Here is a 24,679-nt window from a genome sequence, read left to right as displayed (position 1 = left end):
ATATAAAAAGATATGACTGATCATAAACTCCAAGTTCATCAGATCCCGACAAACACACCGCAAAAAGAGTTACATCATATGGATATCCAAGAGACCATTGTATTGATAATTCAGCGAGAGAGAGAAAGCCATCTAGCTACTAACTACGGACCCGAAGGTCTACAAAGAACTACTCATGCATCATCGGAGAGGCACCAATGGAGGTGGTGAACCCCATACGAGATGGTGCCTAGATTGGATCTGGAGGTTCTGGACTCAGCGGCGGCTAGATGAATATTTCGTAGACTCCTCTAGGGTTCTGGTATTTTTGGGGTATTTATAGAGCGAAGAGGCAGTCCGGGGGGGGCACCCGAGGTGGGCACAACCCACCAGGGCGCGTCTAGGGCTCCTCGTGCGCCCTGGTGGGTTGTCCCCTCCTCGGGACTCCCCCCAGGTGCAATCAAGGCCCAACATGTTCCTTCTGGTCCATAAAAAATCTCTGTAAAGTTTCATGGCATTTGGACTCTGTCTGATATTGATTTCTGCGATGTAAAGAACACGGAAAAAAAATAGGAACTTGCACTTGGCACTATGTCAATAGGTTAGCACCAAAAAATGATATAAAATGACTATAAAATTATTATAAAACATCCAAGATTGATAATATAATAGCATGGAACAATCAAAAATTATAGATACGTTGGAGACGTATCACAACTAAGCCCCCGAGTGGGAGGATTGCTCTCCACTCGGAGTAGTTTTTGAAACTTAGGAGAATCTGGTTCGCTACTAAGCCTCCGAGTGGGAGGATTGCTCTTCACTAGGAGTAGTTTTTGTAACTTAGGCTAATCTGGTTCGCAGCTAAGCCCCCAAGTGGGAGGATTGCTCTCCACTCGGAGTAGTTTTTGTAACTTAGGCGAATCTGGTTCGCAGCTAAGACCCCGAGTGGGAGGATTGCTCTCCACTGGGAGTGTTTTTTTATAACATAGGCGAGTACGGGATCGCAGCTAAGCCTATGAGTGGGAGGGTTGCTCTTCACTCAGAGTATTTTTTTGTAACTTAGGCGAATCTGGTTCGCAGCTAAGCCCCCGACTGAGAGGGTTGCTCTTCACTCAAAATGTTGTTTTATAACTTAGGCGAGTACGGGATCACAGCTAAACCTCCGAGTGGGAGGGTTGCTCTTCACTCGGAGTATTTTTTGTAACATTGGTGAATCTGGTTCGCAGCTAAGCCCCCGAGTGAGAGGGTTGCTCTTCACTCGGAATTTGTTTGAAACTTAGGTGAATCGGGTTTGCGGCTAAGCCCCCGAGTGAGAGGGTTGCTCTTCACTCGGAGTGTTTTTGAAACTTAGGTGAATCGGGTTCACGGCTAAGCCATCCACTGGGGGATTTGTGAAGGAAATATGCCCTAGAGGCAATAATAAAGTTGTTATTTATATTTCCTTACATCATGATAAATGTTTATTATTCATGCTAGAATTGCATTAACCGGAAACTTTGTACATGTGTGAATACATAGACAAACAGAGTGTCACTAGTATGCCTCTACTTGACTAGCTCGTTGACCAAAGATGGTTAATTTTCCTAGCCATAGACATGAGTTGTCATTTGATGAACGGGATCACATCATTAGAGAATGATGTGATTGACTTGACCCATCCGTTAGCTTAGCACTATGATCGTTTAGTTTATTGCTATTTCTTTCTCCATAACTTATACATGTTCCTATGACTATGAGATTATGCAACTCCTGAATACCGGAGGAACACTTAGTGTGCTATCAAACATCAAAACGTCACTGGGTGATTATAAAGATGCTCTACAGGTGTCTCCGATGGTGTTTTCTTGAGTTGGCATAGATCAAGATTAGGATTGGTCACTCCTATTGTCGGAGAGGTATCCCTGGGCCCTCTCGGTAACGCATATCACTATAAGCCTTGCAAGCAATGTGACTAATGAGTTAGTTGCGGGATGTTGCATTACGGAACGAGTAAAGAGACTTGCCGGTAACGATATTGAACTAGGTACTGAGATACCGACGATCGAATCTCGGGCAAGTAACATACCGATGACAAAGGGAACAACGTATGTTGTTATGCGGTTTGACCAATAAAGAATCTTTGTAGAATATGTAGGAACCAATATGAGCATCTAGGTTCCGCTATTGGTTATTGACCGAAAGTGAGTCTCGGTCATGTCTACATAGTTCTCGAACCCATAGGGTCCACACGCTTAACGTTCGATGACGATCGGTAATATGAGTTTATGTGTTTTGATGAACCTAAGGTAGTTCGGAGTCCCGGTTGTGATCACGGACATGACGAGGAGTCTCGAAATGGTCGAGACCTAAAGCTTGATATATTGGAAGGTTATATTCGGACACCGGAAAGGTTCCGGGGGTCACCGGATAAATACTAGAGTACCGGGGAGTTACCGAAACCCCCTAGGGGGTCAATGGGCCTTCGTGGGCCTTAGTGGAAATAGAGGGCAGCAAGGGAGCTATGGGGCGTGCCCCCCTAGGCCCAAACCAAATTGGTTTAGGGCTTAGGGGGTGGCCCCCTCTTTCCTTCTCCCCTCCCCCTCTTTCCTTCCCCTCCTAGTTGGACTAGGAAAGGGGGAACTTACTCCTAGTAGGAGTAGGATTCCCCCCTTGGGGCGAACCCTATGAGGCCACTGGCCCCCTCCCCTTGCTCCTTTATATACGGGGACAGGGGGCACCCTAGAACACACAAGATTGATCTCTTAGCCGTGTGCAGTGCCCCCTCCACAGATTTCCACCTTGGTCATATCGTTGTAGTGCTTATGTGAAGCCTTGCGTCGGTAACTTCATCATCACCGTTGATATGGACAAAGGTGTCTCGTGTTTCGATGAGATGGTGGCTATCATTTTGGAGGAAGTCGACTTTGACGATCCGACTACGAACGTGTGAGGACGTCGCGCCTTAGCAATCGCTAAACCAACTCCGAGAGGTTATTGACCATGCCGGAGCACGATCAACCTGACCACGAAGGTCTATTTCCTGCGAGCAAATGAAGAACAAGCAGGAAACTGAGATTGCAATCTGGATATTGCGAATATAAGAGGAAAGCTTTATTGATCAAGGTGGGGTTCTGTGACGCCTTTGTCTGGTCGTTGAACACAAACGAAGTACACGAAGTTGCGGCTATGGCGAACTTTTATCTAAACAAAACCCAAAGTCTAAACGACGCCCTAAGGGATGTATATATGGAGGAAGAGGGGGGGGGGATTTCGTGGCCCTTGGAGGAGGGGTCCGAAACCAACCCTAACTCTTGTTTCCCCACACATACGGACTCTAAAAACAACCTATACTTAAGTATTTCGAAAATACATGGGCCTGGCCCAATAATAAGGTGACGCAACACCTAGAATAGCCTCTGGACGAAATTTATGAAGTAGCATCTTGTATATTTCGTCCAAGGCTTCATGCACTCCTTATGGTGGCTTCAAGTCCTGAAATCATCACTTGTAACTCCGTTCTTGATCCCCTTGCGCATGCCATCATCTCCATTCTTGAACTTGCTCCAAGGTTAATCTTTCTTGTCCAAGCTAGGCCCTTCATTTGTAAGCAAAACAAATGTATCCAATTTAGGCAGCATCATATTCTCATGAACATTAGAATCGTTACCAAGAAACGAAATTACCTGATAATTCAATTGGCGTGCGCGAGCTCTAGTAATTGGTCCAGTATGTATAGCAGCAGGGGCTGTGGGTGTAACAATGGTATTGATGTCCTCATCAACCGTCATCACGACATCGTGCTGACGAATCTCTCCCTTGACACTCAGCTGGATCTAGAGTTCATGGGACGTCACCGAGCTGAACGTGTGCAGATCGCGGAGGTGTCGTACCTTTCGGTGCTAGGATCGGTCGAATCGTGAAGACGTACGACTACATCAACTGCGTTGTCATAACGCTTCCGCTTACGGTCTACGAGGGTACGTAGACGACACTCTCCCCTCTTGTTGCTATGCATCACCTAGATGGATCTTGCGTGTGTGTAGGAATTTTTCTGAAATTACTGCGTTCCCCAACAGTGGCATCCGAGCCAGGTCTATGTGTAGATTTTATATGCACGAGTAGAACACAAAGGAGTTGTGGGCGTGGGTATATACATATTGCTTGCCGTCACTAGTTGATTCTTGATTCAACGGTATTGTTGGATGAAGCGGCTCAGACCGACATTACGCGTACGCTTACGCGAGACTGGTTCTACCGAGGTTCTTCGCACACAGGTGGATGGTGCGTGTCAGTTTCTCCAACTTTAGTTGAATCAGATTCAATGAACAGGGTTCTGTCTAAAGATCAAAAAGCAATCACTATACCGTGTTGTGGTTTTTGATGCGTAGGTAAGAACGGTTCTTGCTCAGCCCGTAGCAGCCACGTAAAACTTGCAACAACAAAGTAGAGGACGTCTAACTTGTTTTTGCAAGGCATGTTGTGATGTGATATGGTCAAGACATGAAGCTAAATTTTATTGTATGAGATGAGCATGTTTTGTAACGGAGTTATCGGCAACTGGCAGGAGCCATACGGTTATCGCTTTATTGTATGAAATGCAATCGCCATGTAATTGCTTTACTTTATCACTAAGCGGTAGCGATAGTCGTAGAAGCAATAGTTGGCGAGACGATAATGATGCTTCGATGAAGATCAAGGTGTCAAGCCGGTGACGATGGTGATCATGACGGTTCTTTGGAGATGGAGATCAAAGGCACAAGATGATGATGGCCATATCATATCACTTATATTGATTGCATGTGATGTTTATCCTTTATGCATCTTATTTTTCTTAGTTCGACGGTAGCATTATAAGATGATCTCTCACTAAATTTCAAGGTACAAGTGTTCTCCCTGAGTATGCACCATTGCTACAGTTCATCGTGCTGAGACACCACGTGATGATCGGGTGTGATAAGCTCTACGTTCACATACAGCAGGTGCAAGCCAGTTTTGCACATGTAGAGTACTCGGGTTAAACTTGACGAGCCTAGCATATGCAGATATGGCCTCAGAACACTGAGACCGAAAGGTCGGGCGTGAATCATATAGTAGATATGATCAACATAGTGATGTTCACAATTGAAAACTACTCCATCTCACGTGATGATCGGGCATGGTTTAGTTGATATGGATCACGTGATCACTTAGATGATTAGAGAGATGTCTATCTAAGTGGGAGTTCTTAAGTAATATGATTAATTGAACTTAAATTTATCATGAACTTAGTCCTGATAGTATTTTCATATTGATGTTGTAGATCAATTTCTCGCGTATAGCTTCCCCGTTTTATTTATGATATGTTCCTAGAGATAACTATGTTGAAAGATGATAGTAGCAATGATGTGGATTGGATCTGTGATCTGAGGATTATCCTCGTTGCTGCACAGAAGAATTATGTCCTTGATGCACCGCTAGGTCACATAACTATTGCAGGAGCAAATGCAGACGTTATGAACGTTTGACAAAGCTCGGTATGATGAATACTTAATAGTTTAGTGCACCATGCTTTACGGCTTGGAACCGGGACTTCAAAAATGTTTTTGAACGCCACGGAGCATATAAGATGTTCTAAGAGTTGAAATTAGTATTTCATACTCATGCCCGTGTCGAGAGGTAGGAGACCTGTGACAGTACTTTGCCTACAAGATGGAGGAGAATAGCTCAACCAGTGAGCTTGTGCTCAGATTGTTTGGGTACTACAATTGCTTGAATAAAGTGGGAGTTAATCTTCCAGATAAGATAGTAATTGACATAGTTCTCTAGTCACTATCACCAAGTTACTAGAACTTAGTGATGAACTATAATATGCAAGGGATGACGAAAGTAATTCCCAAGCTCTTCGCGATGCTAAAATCAGCGAAGGTAGAAATCAAGAAATAGCATCAGGTGTTGATGGTTAACAAGACCACTAGTTTCAAGAAAAGGGCAAAGGGAAAGAAAGAGGAACTTCAAAGAAGAATAGCAAGCAAGTTGCTGCTCCCATGAAGAAGCCCAAAGCTAGATCCAATCCTGGAACTCAGTGCTTCTACTGCAAAGGAAATGGTCACTGGAAGTGGAACTGCCCTAGATACTTGGCGGATAAGAAGGATGGCAAAGTGAACAAAAGTATATTTGATACACATGTTATTGATGTGTACTTTAGTAGTGTTTATAGCAACACCTCAGTATTTGATACTGGTTCAGTTGCTAAGAGTAGTAACTCAAAATGGGAGTTGCAAAATATACAGAGGCTAGTTAAGGGTGAGGTGATGATGTGAGTTGGAAGTGATTCCAAGGTTGATAAGATCACCATCGCACACTCCCTTTACCTTCGGGACTAGTGTTGAACCTAAAATAAATGTTATTTGGTGTTTGCGTTGAGCATAATATGATTGGATCATGCTTATTGCAATACGGTTATTCATTTAAGTCAAAGAATAATTGTTATTCTATTTACATGAATAAAACCTTCTGAGGTCATACACCCAAGGTGAATGGTTTATTGAATCTCAATTGTAGTGATACACATATTCATAATATTGAAGCCAAAAGATGCAAAGTTAGTAATGATAGTGCAACTTATATGTGGCACTGCCGTTTAGGTCATATTGGTATAAAGCGCATGCAGAAACTCCATGCCGATGGGCTTTTAGAATTACTTGATTATGAATCATTTGATGCTTGCGAACCATGCCTCGTGGGCAAGATGACTAAACCTCCATTCTCCAGAACAATGGAGCAAGCAACTAACTTATTGGAAATAATACATACTGATGTATGCAATCCGATGAATGTTGAGGCTCGCGGCGGGTATCGTTATTTTCTGACCTTCACAGATGATTTGAGCAGATATGGGTATATCTACTTGATGAAACATAAGTCTAAAATATTTGAAAAGTTCAAAGAATTTCAGAGTGAAATGGAAAATCATCGTAACAAGAAAATAAAATTTCTGCGATCTGATCGTGGAGGAGAATGTCGGCGTTCTGGGAACGGGGGTCCCCAGACTTGCCTGCCTGTGGCCCGCTGTGTGGCTAAGACAGCAGGACGTACGGCCCATCTTCATGGACAAGGCATCCAAGACCCTCGCGAGGGGCCAAGCCTCGCGAGGCGGACAACAAAAGACCTCCTCTGGAGTGGCCTAGTTAGGCAGGCTCACGAGGAGCGGAGATATCAAGGCGAGGTGAACCTCACGAGGCTCTCGTGACGTGAGCCATGACGATCGACACCAGGTAGGCGCCAGCGTGCACAGCGTCCTTGTTTCCTCTTTGGCGCTAAGGAAACCAGCACATGCGAGGAGTACCGAGGCATCATGCAAAGGTTGCCATTTTGGTGCAACAAGACCGAGACCAGAAGAACGGCAAGATGGAGGTCATCATGGAGCCCAAGACGGTGTCACCACCAGAGCCTTTGGCAGGTGAAGACCACTTTTGTCAGGATAGCTTGTACTAGCTGTCCCCCTTCAAATTTGCCCGCCATTGTTGGCTCCCTTCCCGCTCAAGATTTGGGAAGAAGACCAGGGCCTCTATAAGTAGGACTAGCCACGACCATAGGCGGGGAGGACGACGAGATCTTAGATCACTCTCACCCACACAACTTAGCCAAGCACAAGAACACCTCAATCTCAGGAGGCTGTTCTTCCCATTGTATTGTTCATCATCAGCCCAAGAGGCATTCCAGCACCACCACACTAGAGTAGGGTATTACACCACAACGGTGGCCCGAACCAGTATAAATCTTGTGTCTTCCCGTGTTGCGAGTTCGTCGAGTTCATCCGCGAGATCTTAGCGAGCTAGGGCGTAGATCGGTGGAAGGAAAAGACTTCGCGCGCACCTCAGTGTTCGAACCTTAAGGGTTTGGCGGAACCCCACATCCAAAATTTGGCGCGCCAGGTAGGGGTGCGCCGTAGCTTTCCTTCCATTAGTTCACCGCTCCATCGTCTCCATGGCGGACGCTCACCGTGCTCGAGCTGAGCGTCGGGCTGCCCTCACCGCCCGCGTCGCGTAGACGGCTCCCATCACCACGTCGTTCTCCATCTCCCGCCTCCAACGCTGCCACCGGCCCGGTGGGGAATGAGCAGCAAGCGTCTTCGCTGCATCCTTCGGTGCAGCAGGACGGCCGCACCGCCACTCCATCGCTGGCCTCAGAGGGCTCTTCGTCTCAAGCACACCACGCTCCCATGGAGGCGCGGGACGCACTCATCGCCGCAAACGAGCTCCTGCGCTACCCCAGTCGACGACCTCTACGAGGAGTGGCTTGACCGCGTCGCCGAGCTCGTCCGCTTCGCAGGGGGCTCCCCGGCACCGTCCCTCTTTCGGCCTCACCATCAGCCAGCCACGGGCGACGAGGCCCGAGGCACGCCTCCACCACCCCAGCCCAAAGACGGCGCCTTGGCACCAAGGCATGCGGCCCCGCGGTGCGACCCGCCACGACCGGTGCCTGCGTGCGAAGAGAGAAGCTGCCAAGAAATCCCAAGGCCACGTGAAGCTGCACCTGCACTTCCCGCGCTGCCTCGTCAAGACCGTGCGCCGCTTGCGTCGGCGCCGCGCGGACCTCGACAAGACCAAGCTCTACCTCCAAGGCGGGCCCCAGTAACCACGGCCCGCTGCCGCGCCTTCACCCCCGAGTTGCGCAGTGTTGCCTGGCCAGGCAAGTTCAAGCCGGATCTGCCTCCTCGCTACGACGGCACCGCCGACCCCGCAGAGTTCCTGTAGCTCTACGAGCTGAGCATCGAAGCAGCCAACGGTGACGAGAAAGTCATGGCGAAGTGGTTTCCCATGGCTATCAAGGATGGGGCCCGCACCTGGCTCCTGAACCTGCAGCACGGCTCGATCTCCTCCTGGGACGAGATGCGCGACCGCTTCGTCGCCAACTTCCAGGGCACTCGCGACCGCCCACCGGCCACGACCAACCTGCGCCACATCAAGCAACAACTAGGGGAGACCCTCCAGAAGTACATCCAGCGCTCCAACAACACCCGTGCCGGGGGTTGGGTGCGACATATGCCAAAGGATGGCTTATCATGGTGGGAGCGAGTAGAACGTCGCCGGTGCCTGGAAGCGGGATGAGGCGTAGACACGAACGTCGGCGTACTTTACCCAGGTTCGGGGCTCTCCTAGGAGATAACACCCTAGTCCTGCTCTACGGGGTCTCCGCATGATCACTAGTGTGTAAGTGGTACAATGGTGCTCCTCGAGCTATTTGCTAGAGGTGGAAGAGGGAAATCACGCTCTCTCCTCCTCTAGGTATGAGTCTAGTCCTAACAGGGCCCAACCCTTTGCATGGGTGCCCTGGGGGGTTTATATAGGCTTCCCCCCAGGGGTACAATGGTAATCTGGCCGGACGTAGGGCCCAGTCGTCATTCTTTCTGGTCGCCGGCCTCTTGGCCGACAGCTGGGGCCCGCCGCCTGGTGGGCCCCACCGCCTGGTCTGGTACGGAACCGACAAGCCGCTCCCGCCGCTTGCGGGTCTTGCCGGTTGCTGATAACTATAGCCATAACACTAATGACGTAGACTTGGTTAGGGAGGCGTGGCTACAGTCCCGGCCCCTGGTGGGCGATCACTATTGCCACCCCGTGTCTCATCTGGTTGATGGCGCCTGGGGCCCAAGGGAGGGATTGGCCGCCTGCTGGTAGCCGGCTCCTCCGAGGTCCGGCTGCCCCAGCCTCCTCCGACTTTAGGGCGCTGGCTGCCAGGTAGGGCCTGCCGTCTGCAAGCCGTACCTGACAGGCCTTCGTGGGAATAGGAATCCGCCTGTCAAGTGTGACGCGTGGGGGGAGAGGCAACACTGCCGCGTCATGCGGAGATCTCCGCCTGTACGGGGCACTGTGGCCACACCCGTCCCTGGATTCAGGGGGAAGGCTCGCACTGTAGCCGTACCCCATCTTGTCTTCTTAATGGGGGCGCAGACTTTGAGGGCGCCATGGGCCAACTGCTAGGAGCCGGCCTCTCTCGAGGCCGCTTGATAGGAGTCGGCCCGCCCTGGAGCCGCCTTCCTGAGCATGGCCATCTTCTGGTAGTCGGCCATTCTGCCAGCCGGCCACCAGAAGGTGGTGCTTCATCTTGCCGTCTTGAGGGGCGTAGCCGGCCCCGATGTTTTGAAAGGCTCGGAGGCTCAGGTTAGGCTACCCGTGGCCCATTACTCCGACAGTAGTCCCCGAAGCTGGTGAGGGGCCGCGGTTGAGGAGCCGGGGAACCTCAATAGTTTCCTCTGCTGGGATTTTGAATGCGTTGATGGGAATCAGGCGGCGTGCTTGATAAGCTTCTCTGCCTTCAGTCAGTTGTGGGCATGCCATGTGGCGCTGTCCAGCCGGGTCGGCCTGCGAGCCCACGCGCATGACGGGACGCGACCGTAGGCCAGGCCCGCCACCACCGGGCCTCGGGCAGCGAGCGGATCCGTGGCGGCCGAGGTAGGCGGTTGGGCTTCTCCGTGGAGTTAATGCGTGCAATATTCGCGCGGTAAAGGTGGGGGTGTGGGGTCATGGGCACAATTAATCCCTCATTCCCACGCCCACCCCCTCGGCTTCGTAGCCCGTAGGCTATAAGTAGGGGGAGGAGAGGACGCGGGAACGCATGCGCGCCCCTCCGCCCCACGCTTTCTTCCACTTCTCCTTCTCCTTGCCGCAGCGCCCGAGCCTTGCCAAAGCGCCGCCGGAGCTTGTCTCCATCCAGCCCGTCTGTCAGCCCCTCGTTCTCATGGCGTGCGCCGGAGCCTGGGAGGGCTCCAAAGTTCACGAGGACCACAGCGACTTCCTCTGCTAGATGCGACGGTTGCCCCATGCGGAGTACGTGAGGGTTTGTCTCACGCGGAGGGGGGAGATATCGCCGGCGCCGGAGGAAGGCGAGCGGGTCATCTTCCACCCGCACTGCCTCTGCGGCCTCGGCCTACCGGCGAGCGGCTTTCTCCAAGCCTTCCTTGAATTCTACAATCTCCAGCCGCACCACCTCACCCCGAACACGGTGGTGCTGCTGTCCGCCTTCGTCACCTTGTGCGAAGGCTTCCTCGGCGTCCTCCCCACCATCGAGCTCTGGGGGGAGTTCTTCTACACCAAGCTCGGCACCGTCGTCGCGGGGGTGCCGGCTCAGTGCGCCTTCATCGCGGTGCGGAGGCCGGGCCCTGACAATCCATTTTCTCCCATCACGCTGATCCAATCGGTGAAGTTGTGGCAGCAGTCGTACTTTTACGTGAAGAGCATCTTCGCGGAGGGTGACTGGGTCAACCTGCCAGCTTATGTTGTCGGCCCGCCGAGTGGAAGCGGCCTAACTGGTCGTACCGGGCCAAGACGCTGTCGCCTTCGGGAGCCGCTGCCGTCGCACGGCTCTGGGTGATGGTACAGTCGGAGGGCCTGACCGGGTCCGACTTGCTGTCCGCCTTCGTGGCGCGCCGGGTGCTCCCGCTCCAGGGCCGCCCTCATATGATAAGTCAGATGAGCGGTCATCGGGATCCAAGCCGGCTGTGCACCAAAGAGATGCCTCACGCAGAGGTAGCTCACATGGTGAACTACCTTGCAAACTGCAAGCTCACGGAGGACTGGCAGTTTGGCAAGGAGCCGTATTCCCGTGCCAACCCCCCGCCTATGGTATTTTTCCCTTCCTTCTATTTTTCTTCCTCTTTGCCGGGTTCCATTTGCTTAATCTGACCAGTCGGCTCTTTGGACAGAGCGCCCTCCTTCAGCCGACTGTCGGCACTGCAGGGCTGGAGCACCGGTTTCTCCCCGACCGAGCGGAGAGCGATGAAGATGACCCCGATTTGGGGGCGGCGGCTTTGGAGGATGACGCTGAGGGAGGAGCCGGCGCCGTGGGTGGATCGGGGCTCGGAGCCAGCCTCGAGGGCTGGCCAGATGACGACACGGGGGAAGTCGTCCCGTGTCGCCAGCCAGGCTCCGACCAGCTGGGCGCGAGCTTGTCTGGCGCGCTGGCAGCCCGAGGCGGCGCGCATAAGCACAGAGCCACGCCGAGCCTGTTTGGCAGCCGGCCGAAGAAACCCATGGGCTCGGCCAGGGCAACCACGCAGGACGAAGCGGCCATGAAAGCCGACCGCTTTCGCAAGGTGGTGAAGACGCTGCCGCTGGTTTCTGTGTAAGTTCTGACCTCCTTCGTACTTCCTCCTTTCTTTCCGATCTCATCTAAGTCTCCTTTACTTCGTTCCTCTTGATTTAGGGCCCCGCTCGTTCTTGAGAATTCGGCCGCCGCCTCCATCGTAAGGTCGGCGGAGACCTCCACCGCCACCCGGCGGATCGATCCGGCCGCCGACCTCCGGGAGGCGACGGAGCGGAACGCGCGGGAGGCGCGCGAGGAGGCCGCCCGCCTGGAGAAGGCGGAGGCAAACAAGGCGGAGGCCGTCGCCCTGAAGAAGCTGGAGGAGGCCGAGGCCGCTGATGCGGCGAAGAAGCGGGCTGAAGAAGCCACGCGCCGTCAGTCGGCGATGTTCGTCGTCCCCCTGAACTCTGCGCCACCACCACCGGAGTTTGTGGCGCGGACTGGGGAAACCGGCGGCGAGCACCCTATTATGGAGACGGAGGGCGGCGACGCCGCCATTCCGGATGTAATCGTGCCCCCGCCACCACCTTCTGAGGAGGCACGAGACAAGCAGCCAGCCGACCCACCAGCGCCACCGGCCGGAAATGAGATGGTGACAGGCCAGACTCCCGGGACCCGCAGACCCTTGCGCCGCCGGCCAGTGAAGGCGGCCTCGGCGCCACGCCCACTGGAGGTCGGCGCCGCGAGTTCCTCCATCCTGGTCACTGAGGCAACCAGCGCTGCGCCTGCTGGATGTGCTCGGGGAGGCGGGACGACCCACCTGAACAAGGCGGTCCTGGAGGTCCAAGCCAAACTCCGCGCCGAGGCCGATGCTCTTAAGCATTGCAACAGGGCGTTTCTGGAGTCGCGAGAGGCCATCCGGGTATACCTCTTGCTCCTTTATTTTCAATTTTTGTATTGCTTTGTGGGGGCGCACCAGCGCACCCACTGGGTGTAGTCACCGAGTTCAGGGTCGGCTGCTGAGCAGGCGGCCCGGAACTCTAATTCGCAAGCTCCGAGTACTAATACATTTGCTGCAGGACTATCATAACCTCCGTGCGTCCGCCTTCAACTCCAGAGTCCAGGAGTTGGATCAACGCGCCGCCGACTCGTCGGAGAGTCGGAGTAAGTCCTCTTCTTTCTGCAGGGGCGCGCTGGCGCACCCGTGGGCTGTAGTCCCCGAGATCCGGGCCGACTGTTGATCAGTCGGGCCGGATCTTCTTGACACTACATCTTTCTTTGCTGATTGTTGTCGTTTCCTTCTTTTTCTGATTTTGTAGAGGCCAACGCCATCCTTCAACGGCAACTGGGCGAAGCTAATGCCGCGTTGCATGCCAAGGAGGTGGACTGCAGCAACCTGGCTGAAGAACGTGATCGGCTGGCCAAGCAGCTAGCGGAGCGGGCAGGGCTTCTTCAGAAGGCCCAAAAGGAGGCGAAGGACAAGGATGCGGCTCTTCTCACTGAGTTCGAGATCGAACGCTCCGCCTGGACCGATAAGGAGGCGATGCTGATGGTCGGCTTTGGCGAAATCAAGGATATGGTTGACAGTAGGCGACCTTCTTTACTTTTCTTTCAAGTCGCCAGCCTCTAGCCAAGCCAGCTTCTTTTCTTCTTGTTCTGACTCTTTTGCTTAGTCCTGGCAGACTTCTTTCCAGGCCACTCTGGTGCCGCCAACTAGGCTATCGAGGCCGACCGTGAAGAATGAAGGGCGGAAGGCGAGCGGATCGCCGCCAATGCCCCTCACACCCTTCGCGAGCAGCTTCTCAGCATCCAGGCCCGTCTTCGGCCGACTCGTCGGATGCTGCGCCGCCTTCAGTGTGTCGGCACCCAGGCGATCGCCGCCTTGTGGCCTGACAAGCCGCCCCCGTGCACCCCCCGCCGGACTGCCGACTGGCTGGAGGTGGCGGCTGGCCACCTTGAGGCGTGGAAGGGCTTCTCGGCCTGGGCTAGAGCACGCCGGGCCTTGGAGTTTGTCAAGGCATGGTACCCTGGGTTAGATATAGCCCAGTTGACCACGTTCCGACAGGAGGCCCAGAAGGAGCTGGTGGCGGTGGAGGGCAAACTCATCAAGCGGGCGGCCGCCATCGCCGAGTACCCCGACACTGGAGTCTTCATCCCGGAGCCGGCTGGGGACGACACCGAGGCGCCGCCAGAGTGGTTCGGGTTGAACCCGGAGGAGGGCGAGGACTCGGCCGAGGTGATCGACTCCAGTGACGAGGGAGAAGACGACGAGGAGGAGGAAGGCGAAGAGGGGGTGCTAGAGGTCGGAGCGGACGGCCAGCCCCAACTCGACCGCGCCTCCAGCAACGATCCGCACCCGAATGAGCTGGCTGCCGCTGGAGGGGACCGAGCGGGGACCGACCAGCCGGCCGCTCGACCAGCCGGCGCCACCGACTCCACCACTCCGCCGAACCCGTCCGCCGATCCCTGGGCTGCCACTTTACTTTTTATTTCTCCCTGTTTATTAGTCTCAACAAACTTTGTTAGCTTCGCACAATTCCACCCGCGGGGTGTATTTGGAACTTATGGTGGATGTCGGCCAAGGGCCTTTGATGGGTACATATTTTATCCGAGTTCTTCCTTTCCTTGCCTTCTACTCTTTTGGCTTTTTCCTTTGCCGCCTTCCCTTGGTTGCCGTCTTGCCAGCCGAACATCCGCTCTGTGGACTGTGGTTGGGTCAAGTACTTAGCCACTTTTGGGAAGGCAAGTACTTGGCCGGCTAGAGTTTTCTTGGCAAGTTAAGTAGAAGCCGGCGGCCGGTTGCTCGGCAACCGGTTGGTGAGGCGAGAAGCCGGCTTGGACTATGTAAATGCCTTAAGTCCTTAGCCATTTTTCATGCAGGCGCCCTTTTCGCCTTGACTCCTGCCGCCCGAACAGCTGCTTTGCAGGGTGCGGCCTCTGGCAGGAGAAAGCTAGGGTGCCAACACACTACTTGTCCGGCGCAGGAAGCATCTCATAGTACAAGGCGGCAAGTCCCCGGGTCGACTGGTCGAACCCGGTGCTGGACAGATTAATGAAATGACATAAATGATAGACATAATACTTATCATATAGATAAAAGAGGACAGTCCCCGAGCTCTTCTCGGGGAACCCGAAGTATTCATACTTAATACAAAAGTTGGCGTGGTACATACTTCATCAACTGTAAAACCTTCGAAGGAGGTTCGCATTCCATGGTCGCTCCGTCTCTTTGCCGGAGTCATCTCTTTTGCGTGCTCGAGGCTTCTGAGCGTCGATGAGGTTGTAGGAGTCGTTGCCCAACACCTTGCTGATGATGAAGGGGCCTTCCCAAGGTGCCGAGAGCTTGTGCTGGCCGGCTGTTCGCTAGATCAGTCGGAGCACAAGGCCTCCTTCTTGGAAGGATCTTGGCTTGAACTTTCTGTTGTAGTATCGGCGCAGGCTCTGCTGGTAGATGGTGGACCGGATGAGTGCCAACAGCCGGCCCTCTTCCAGCAGATCAACATCGTCTTGTTGTGCTTCTTCCGCTTCCTCTGTGGTGTACATGGTGACTTGAGGGGAGTCGAATTCTATGTCCATCGGGATGACGGCTTCGGCACCATAGACGAGAAAGAAAGGCGTCGAGCCGGTTGACTTGTTCAGAGTTGTGCGCAGGCTCCAGAGGACGGCCGGAAGCTCGTCGAGCTAGCAGCCGGCTGACCGCTCCAGAGGCTCGACTAGTCGGGGATTGATGCCAGATAAAATGAGGCCGTTTGCTCGCTCCACCTAGTCGTTTGACTGCGGATGGGCAATAGACGCTAGGTCCAGTCAGATGCCCTGCGTCGCGCAGAAATGGGCCAAGGCACCTTTGGCGAAGTTCGTGCCATTGTTGGTGATGATGCTGTGTGGTATGCCATACCGGATGGTGATGTCGGAGATGAAAGTCACAGCAGTCGAACCATTCAACTTCTTGATTGGTTTTGCTTCTATCCACTTGGTGAACTTGTCCACCGCGACAAGCAGATGAGTCAAGCCACCTCTTGCTATCTTGAATGGTCCCACCATATCCAGGCCCCAGACGGTAAAGGGACATGCGATGGGAATAGTCTTGAGTGCAGAAGCCATCTAGTGAGGCTTTGAACGAAACTTCTGGCACCCTTTGCATTTCTGGACCAAGTCCTTGGCGTCTTCTAGGGCAGTCGGCCAGAAAAAACCATGGCAGAAAGCCTTGGCCACCAGAGCCGTTGAGGCCGCGTTGTGACCACACTCACCCTGATGGATATCTTTGAGGATTGCCTGTCCTTGTTCTGGCTCGACGCAGCGCTGGTAAACACCAGTGATACTGCGCCTTACAAGCTCTCTGTTGACTATGGTGTACACTGCCGCCCGGCGTTGCACTTGCCAGGCCGAGATCTCGTCGGTTGGCAGCTCTTTTTTCACCAAAAAAATGAGGATGGGCTGGGCCCATGAAGGTGCTGCAATTTCTTTGACTGTCAGGACTGCCACTTGTACGAGGGCGGCTGGGCTGGGAGGCGGTAGCTTGGAGTCGGCCGCCACTTGCTGAGTTGATGAAGTCCCTAGGCCGACTGTTGCAGTCCCCGGGTTGTCCGCCGAAGTTCCCGTGCCGGCTGGTGGGGGTCTTAAGTCGGATCCGACTGCTTCAAGATGAGCCGGCACAAATATGGAATCTGACTCTGGTGATGGCTTGACGGACGGCTTGAGGAGTCATTGCAAGGCAACACCGGTTGGTATTACTTGCCGAGTAGAGCCAATTCGTGCCAAGGCGTCGGCTTGCTCATTGTCATTTCTTGGCACATGAAGGAACTCACACCCTGCAAAGTATCTGCTGAGTTGTTGTACGAGAAAACGGTAGCTGGCCATATTTACATCCTTGGCATCCCAGTCGCCTGATGACTGTTGGACCACCAAATCGGAGTCTCCGTAACACAAGATCCGGCGAATGCCGAGTTCTTTGGCAAGCCGGAGCCCATGAATGAGTGCTTTGTATTCAGCAACATTGTTGGAGGCGGCAAAGTGAATTTGCAGCGCATATCTGAGCTTGACGCCCTTGGGGGAGGTGAGAACGACGCCGGCTCCCAAACCGGTGCGCATTTTTGAACCATCAAAATGCATCCGCCAATGGGTGGAATCTGGCGCTGGCGGCAAGTACTGGGTCTCGGCCCAGTCGACGAGGAAGTCGGCCAGTGCTTGTGACTTGATGGCGGTGCGAGGCTGGTAGTAGATGGTGTAGGGGGCCAAATCTGTGGCCCACTTGGCCACTAGGCCCGAGGCATCTCGACTTCCAATAATCTCAGCAAGCGGAGCTGTGCAGACCACAATGATTGGGTGCTCTTGGAAGTATGGCTTCAGTCTCTTGGTAGCAAAGTGCACGCCATAACACATCTTCTGATAGTGGGGGTTGTTCTGCTTGGAGGCGGACAGTACTTTGCTTAGGTAATGCACTGGCCTCTGGATTGGTAGGGCTTTGCCTTCTTCTTTCCGTTCCACCACTATGACTGTACTAACCAGCTGACTGGTAGCGGCAATGTAGAGGAGCATTGGTTCCTTAGGAGTCGGGGCCGCCAAGACAGGCGGGGTGGTCAACATCTTCTTGAGCTGGAGAAAAGCTTCATCTGCCTTGTCATTCCACTCGAAAAAGGTGGTCTTCTTCATGAGCTGGTACAGGGGAAGAGCCTTCTCGCCCAGCCGACTGATGAAACGGCTAATAGATGCCAAGCAGCCGGTACATTTTTGCACATCCAGCATTCGGGTGGGTATTTCCATCCTTTCGATGGCCTTGATCTTCACAGGGTTGTACTCTATGCCGCGCTCTGAGACCAGAAAACCAAGAAGCTAGCCGGCTGGTACCCCAAAGACACACTTCCCCGGGTTGAGCTTGATCTGAAATCGGCGCAGGTTCTCGAAAGTCTCCCTGAGATCCTCCGGTAGCGTCCCACGCTTCTCTGTCTTCACCACCATATCATCTACATAGACATGAGCGTGGCTGCCGAGTTGTTTGAGGAGACACTTCTGCATGCAGCGCTGAAAGGTGGCGCCAACATTTCTTAAGCCGAATGTCATGCTCAGGTAGCAGAAGGATCCAAACGGCGTGATGAAGGTGGTCTTCATCCTGTCGGCCGGGTCCAGCTTGATCTGGTGATACCTGGAGTATGCATCCAAAAATCTCAACAGCTCGCATCCGGCTGTAGAGTCGATCACTTGGTTGATTCTGGGCAGAGTAAATGGATCTTTGGGGCATGCTTTGTTGAGGCTGGTATAATCAATGCACATGCGCCACTGCTTGCTCTTCTTCAGCACTAGGACTGGATTGGCTAACCATTCTGGAAAGAACACCTCCATGATGAAGCCGGCTACTAGGAGCCGGGCTATCTCTTCTCCAACAACTCTTCTTTTCTCTTCTGATAGGCGGCACAAGGGTTGCCGGACAGGCTTGGCATCAGATCGGATGTGTAACTTGTGCTCGGCGAATTCTGTCGGTAAACCTGGCATGTCTTTGGGGGACCATGCGAAGATGTCCCGATTCTCATGAAGGAAATCGATGAGCTCGCCTTCCTATTTACTGTCAAGGTTTGCGCCAATGACAGCATACCTCTCCGGGTGCTCCGGGTCCAAAGGTATCTTCTTTGTTTTTTGGCCGGCTTGAACGAGCCCTCCGCTTCCGACTCCTTGGGGTCAGGTGACATTTCCGGCTGCTTGCCTGCCATTGCCACAACCCGGTCAAGGAGCCGTTTCTCTGCTGCGATTACGAGGGACTCGGCTAACCGGCTACTCTCTGCCGCGCAGGCGGACGACTTCTTGTAGTCTCCTGCTACGGTCAAGATTCCCTTAGAGCTTGGCATCTTCATCTTTAGGTAAGCATAGTGGGGGACCGCCATGAACTTGGCCAAGGCAAGCCGGCCAAGCAGTGCATGATAAGGGCTCTCAAGGTCCACCACCTCAAACCAGTCTGGCTCTCGGCGGAAATGAGTTTTGTCCAAGAAGAGGACATCTATCTGAGTCTTGCCGATTGGTGAGCAGGAACGGCCAGGAACTATGCCATGGAAAACAGTCCAAGTGGGTTGAAGGTGTCTCTGCTTGATTTCCAATTTCTCCATGGTATCCTTGTACAGAATGTTGATGCTGTTGCCATCTATCAGGACTCAGGAAAAACAGGCAGCCCACCTCTCTGTAGAAAACATGGCGTCTAGAACCAAGGCATAGGAGCCGGGGCTTGGCATCACTTCCGGGTGGTCATCTCTGCTCCAGATAATGGGTTTCTCTGACCAATGCATGAACTCGGGAGTCTCTGATGCTACTGCATTCACTTCTAACTGCTGCTGTCGCCTGCTGCGCCTATCGTCGGCCACACTGGTGAACATGACGTAGGCCCCATGCTCTTCGGGATAATCATCTTGCACGGCGCCGACTGGCCGAGCCGCCGGCTGCTGCGGAGGAGGAGGCGACGGGCCGACAGGGGGAGCGGGCTGGAGTCCGTCACCCTTGGAAATCCTGGTGAGCCAATGGCACTTCCGAGTGGTGTGATTGGATGGCTTTGCACCACTGTGGAACTTGCAGGGAGCATCGAGAGTCTGTTCGTACGAGAAAGCGGGCAGCCAGTTAGGCTTGCCGCCCTTCTGACGCTTGGGATGAGGCTGCTCTTCTGGTTGTCGATCTTCAACTGCCGCCACCTGCCGGCTTGTGGAAGTCGGCTACGCGGCCTTGCGCTTGTTGTCGTTCGGCTGCTGCCGCCGACTGGCGTCACCAGCCGGGGTCCGAGGGGCTTGGGCGGCCACCTTGCCCGACGCGTTGGCTTGAATTTCCGCCTTCATGGACGAGTCGGCTGTGGCGTACTTGTCTGCTATGATTAGCACCTCGTCAAGGGTCGCTGGCTCGTCGCAGAGGAGCCGGTGCTTGAGGAGGGTGCCCTCTCGGCACCCGGCAGTGAAGTACTCGATGGCCTGCACCTCGTGCACGCCCTTGCAAGAGTTGCGCAGCTCGGCCTAGCGTGTGAGATAGTCGCGAGTTGACTCATTGGGGCCTTGGACGCACAAGGAGAGCTGGCGAGGCTTGGGCGGCCGCTTGTACGTGCTGGTGAAGTTGCGGATGAATGCTTCAGTAAAGTCAACCCAGCTGTTGACGCTACGGGGCTTCAGGCTGTTCAGCCATGTCCGGGCCATGCCCTGGAGCATGAGGGGGACGTACTTCACGGCAACGTGCTTGTTGTCATTGGAGATGCTGACGGCTATGGAGTAGTCGACCAGCCAGTCCTCCGGCTTCACGGAGCCGGTGTACTTGGGGGGTATCTCTTGGGAGAGTGAACCCTTTGGGAAAGGGCTCATCTCGGATGCAGGGGCCAAAACAAGGCGGACCCAGCTCGTCTTCCTCTTCTAGCGCCAGGGCCTGATTAAGGCGGTCGATCTGATGGCGAGCATTGTTTTCTCTGATTCCTTCTCGGCAGCCGAGGCAGTCGCCGAGTGAGGGGTGGTCAACAGGCAGCGGGGAGATGCGCCTCTCCCTGCGGGGAGGAGGCGGTGGGCAGTCGTCACGCCGTCGCACTGCTCTTGGGCAGCCGTCTTGGTCGCACTCGATGGTGACGTGAGTCCGGCTATGGCTGGCAGCCGGCTCCTTGTCTCTTATATCATGGACGCCGCCAGTCGGCGTCCAGGATGTTGCGCCTTGGTCTCGGCGAGGTGGTGGGTAGTCATTTCGCCGGTTGGGCGCTTCAGTGCGGCACCCGGCATCTTGCTGCTCAGCAGCCGCGTCTAGGAGCTGCTGAACTCGCTCCATCAGGTGGCGATGCTCGTCGCCCTCAAGCTTGTCTAGCTCGTCTGCTACCGCCTGGGCAGATCGTATGTTCTCTGCAGGCGTGGCATAGACGGGACGGTCTGTCCCAAACATGTTGGCGATGGCCACGCCATGTTGCATGATCAGGCCAACACGGCTAGGCCCACCAGGAGCCAGAGTGCCGCCCACAGCATGGTCCATCTCCTGCTGGTAGGCCTCCGAAAGGCGTCTCATGTTGGCCAGCCGGCTAGCGCTCTCGACGAGCTAGACGTGGCGCGCTTCCAGCGTCTCGGCGTTGGCGTCTTCCGGGATCGGCGCAACCAAGTCTTGCATTGCCGTCTGCAACAGGTCCTGACCGCCCCCGTCAGAGTGCTCGCCGTGGCTGATCACGAGCACCTCCATGACGGTGCTTCCACCGCTGTCCGCGTGAGGAAGCGGCTCATCGTAGACCACCACATTGGAGGGGAACGTGTCGAGCGAAGCCGTGTCGGAGTCAGCCAACATCGGGTCGGTGGAGGCAATCGACTCCAAGTCAGTAGCAGGCTCGCTGGCGACGTGGAGCTGATCGAGGAGGCCCACGGGGCGGCCCTCGAGGCCGTTGGTGCCCGCGTCGGACGCGGGCTCGTCGGAGAGGCGAATCTTGCCAACAAGATCGGCGAGGCAGCTCACTGCGCACACGATCTACGCACCGTGCAGCGCCTCGGCACAGACGTCGTCCGGCGTGCCAGGCTGGCTGCGCTCGCCAGGAAGGAACAGGGTTCCCGTCTAGAACAGGTCTCCGGGAGACGGTGCACCTCGCCCCACGGTGGGCGCCAAATGTCGGGGGTTGGGTGCGACATATGCTAAAGGATGGCTTATCATGGTGGGAGCGAGTAGAACGTCGCCGGTGCCTGAAAGCGGGATGAGGCGTAGACATGAACGCCGGTGTACTTTACCCAGGTTCGGGGCTCTCCTAGGAGATAACACCCCTAGTCCTGCTCTGCGGGGTTTTCGCATGATCACTAGTGTGTAAGTGGTACAATGGTGCTTCTCGAGTTGTTTGCTAGAGGTGTTAGAGGGCAGACACGCTCTCTCATCCTCTAGGTATGAGTCTAGTCCTAACAGGGCCCAACCCTTTGCATGGGTGCCCTGGGGGGTTTATATAGGCCTACCCCCCAGGGGTACAATGGTAATCTGGCCGGGTGTAGGGCCGAGTCGACATTCTCTCTGGTCACCGGCCTCTTGGCCGACAGCTGGGGCCCGCCGCCTGGTGGGCCCCGCCGCCTGGTCTGGTACGGAGCCGACAAGCCACTCCCGCTGCTTGGGGGTCTTGCCGGCTGTTGATCACTGTAGCTGTAACGCTAATGACGCAGGCTTGGTCGGGGAGGCGTGGCTACAGTCCTGCCGCCTGGTGGGTGATCACTATTGCCACCCCGTGTCACATCTGGTTGATGGCGCCTGGGGCCCAAGGGAGGGATTGGCCGCCTGCTGGTAGTCGGCTCCTCTGAGGTCTGGCTGCCCAGCCTCCTCTGACTTCATGGCTCTGGCTGCTAGGTAGGGCCTGTCGTCTGCAAGCTGTACCTGAAAGGCTTCGTGGGAACAGGACTCCGCCTGTCAGGTGTGACGTGTCGGGGAGAGGCAACAGTGTCGCGTCGTGCGGAGATCTTCGCCTGTACGGGGCACTGTGGCCACGCCCGTCCCTGGGTTCGGGGGGAAGGCTCGCACTGTAGCCGTACCCCGTCTTGTCTTCTTAATGGGGGCGCAGACTTTGAGGGCACCATGGGCTGACAGCTAGGAGCCAGCCTCTCTGGAGGCCGCTTGGTAGGAGTCGGCCCGCCTTGGAGCCGCCTTCCTGAGCATGGCTGATACGTCTTCGTCGTATCTATAATTTTTGATTGTTCCATGCAAATATTCTACAACTTTCATATACTTTTGGCAACTTTTTATACTATTTTTGGGACTGGCATATTGATCAAGTGCCCAGTGCCAGTTCCCGTTTGTTGCATGTTTTTTGTTTCGCAGAATATCCATATCAAACGGAGTCCAAACAGAATACAAACTGACGGAGATTTTTTTTGGAATATATATGATTTTTGGGAAGAAAAATCCACGCGAGACGGTGCCCAAGGTGGCCACGAGGCAGGGGTGCGCCTACCCCCCTGGGCGCGCCCCTGACCCTCATGGGCCACCCGTAAGGCGGTTGATGCCCTTCTTTCGCCGCAAGAAAGCTAATATCCGGATAGAGATCGTGTTAAAATTTCAGCCCAATCGGAGTTACGGATCTCCGGGAATATAAGAAACGGTGAAAGGGAAGAATCTGGGAACGCAGAAACAGAGAAAGACAGAGAGACAGATCCAATCTCGGAGGGGTTCTCACCCCTCCCGTGCCATGGAGGCCATGGACCAGAGGGGAAACCCTTCTCCCATCTAGGGAGGAGGCAAGGAAGAAGAAGAAGGAGGGGGGGCTCTCTCCCCCTCGCTTCCGGTGGCACCGGAGTGCCACCGGGGGCCATCATCATCACCGCGATCTACACCAACACCTCCGCCATCTTCACCAACATCTCCATCACCTTCCCCCCTCTATCTACAGCGGTCCACTCTCCCGCAACCCGCTGTACCCTCTACTTAAACATGGTTCTTTATGCTTCATATTATTATCCAATGATGTGTTGCCATCCTATGATGTCTGAATAGATTTTCATTGTCCTATCGGTGGTTGATGAATTGCTATGATTGATTTAATTTGCTTCTGGTTATGTTGCTGTCCTTTGGTGCCCATCATATGATTGCGCGCGTGGATCACACCATAGGGTTAGTTGTATGTTGATAGGACTATGTGTTGGAGGGCAAGAGTGACAGAAGCTTCAACCTAGCATAGAAATTGATGCATACGGGATTGAAGGGGGACCAATATATCTTAATGCTATGGTTGGGTTTTACCTTAATGAATGTTAGTAGCTGCGGATGCTTGCTAATAGTTCCAATCATAAGTGCATAGAATTCCAAGTCAGGGATGACATGCTAGCAGTGGCCTCTCCCATATAATACTTGCTATCGGTCTAGTAAAGTAGTCAATTGCTTAAGGGACAATTTTGCAACTCCTACCACCGCTTTTCCACACTCGCTATATTTACTTTATTGTTTCTTTATCTAAACAGCCCCTAGTTTTTATTTACGTAATCTTTATTATCTTGCAAGCCCATCCAACAACACCTACAAAGTACTTCTAGTTTCATACTTGTTCTAGGTAAAGCGAACGTCAAGCGTATGTAGAGTTGTATCGGTGGTCGATAGAACTTGAGGGAATATTTGTTCTGCCTTTATCTCCTCGTTGGGTTCGCCACTCTTATCGAAAACTGTTGCGATCCCCTATACTTGTGGGTTATCAAGACCTTTTTCTGGCGCCGTTGCCGGGGAGCAATTGCGTGGGGTGAATATTCTCGTGTGTGCTTGTTTGCTTTATCACTAAGTAATTTTTATTTGCTGTTCTTAGTTGTTTTCTATCTTTAGTTATGGCTAGGAAATGCAAAATACCAAAAAAATTAGTTGTACCTACTAAACCAATGGTTGAAGAACCACTCAAAATCTATCACACTGCTGAAGCTTATTACTTGGATCATCTTCAATCCCTATGTGCTCATGTTGAAACCCCAACTAGCTTAGTTGAGGGAAAATCTTTAGATGAGCATGCTTATTATGTGCGACACCGAATATCTGAAAAGGGAAAAACTTTACTGGATCAAATTCATCGTTTGCAATGCTATGCTTGGAATTTATGTGAAATATATGATTATACTTGTTGTTCTGAAGACCCTAAGAAACACCTTCCCTACCAATGTTTGTTTAGTGATAATGGAATCGTATCCTCTTATGCTAAGGGTGTTCATAGTTACTATGATGTTGAACAAATTGAAGAATTTGTTGCTTTTAAGGGTGCTTACGAAATTGCTTCTTTGATTGAAAAGTATGATGATACTCTTTA

Source organism: Triticum urartu, chromosome 1 (genome assembly GCF_003073215.2).
Source record: "Triticum urartu cultivar G1812 chromosome 1, Tu2.1, whole genome shotgun sequence".
Classification (NCBI taxonomy): Eukaryota; Viridiplantae; Streptophyta; class Magnoliopsida; order Poales; family Poaceae; genus Triticum; species Triticum urartu.
This window is presented reverse-complemented; position numbering follows the sequence as displayed.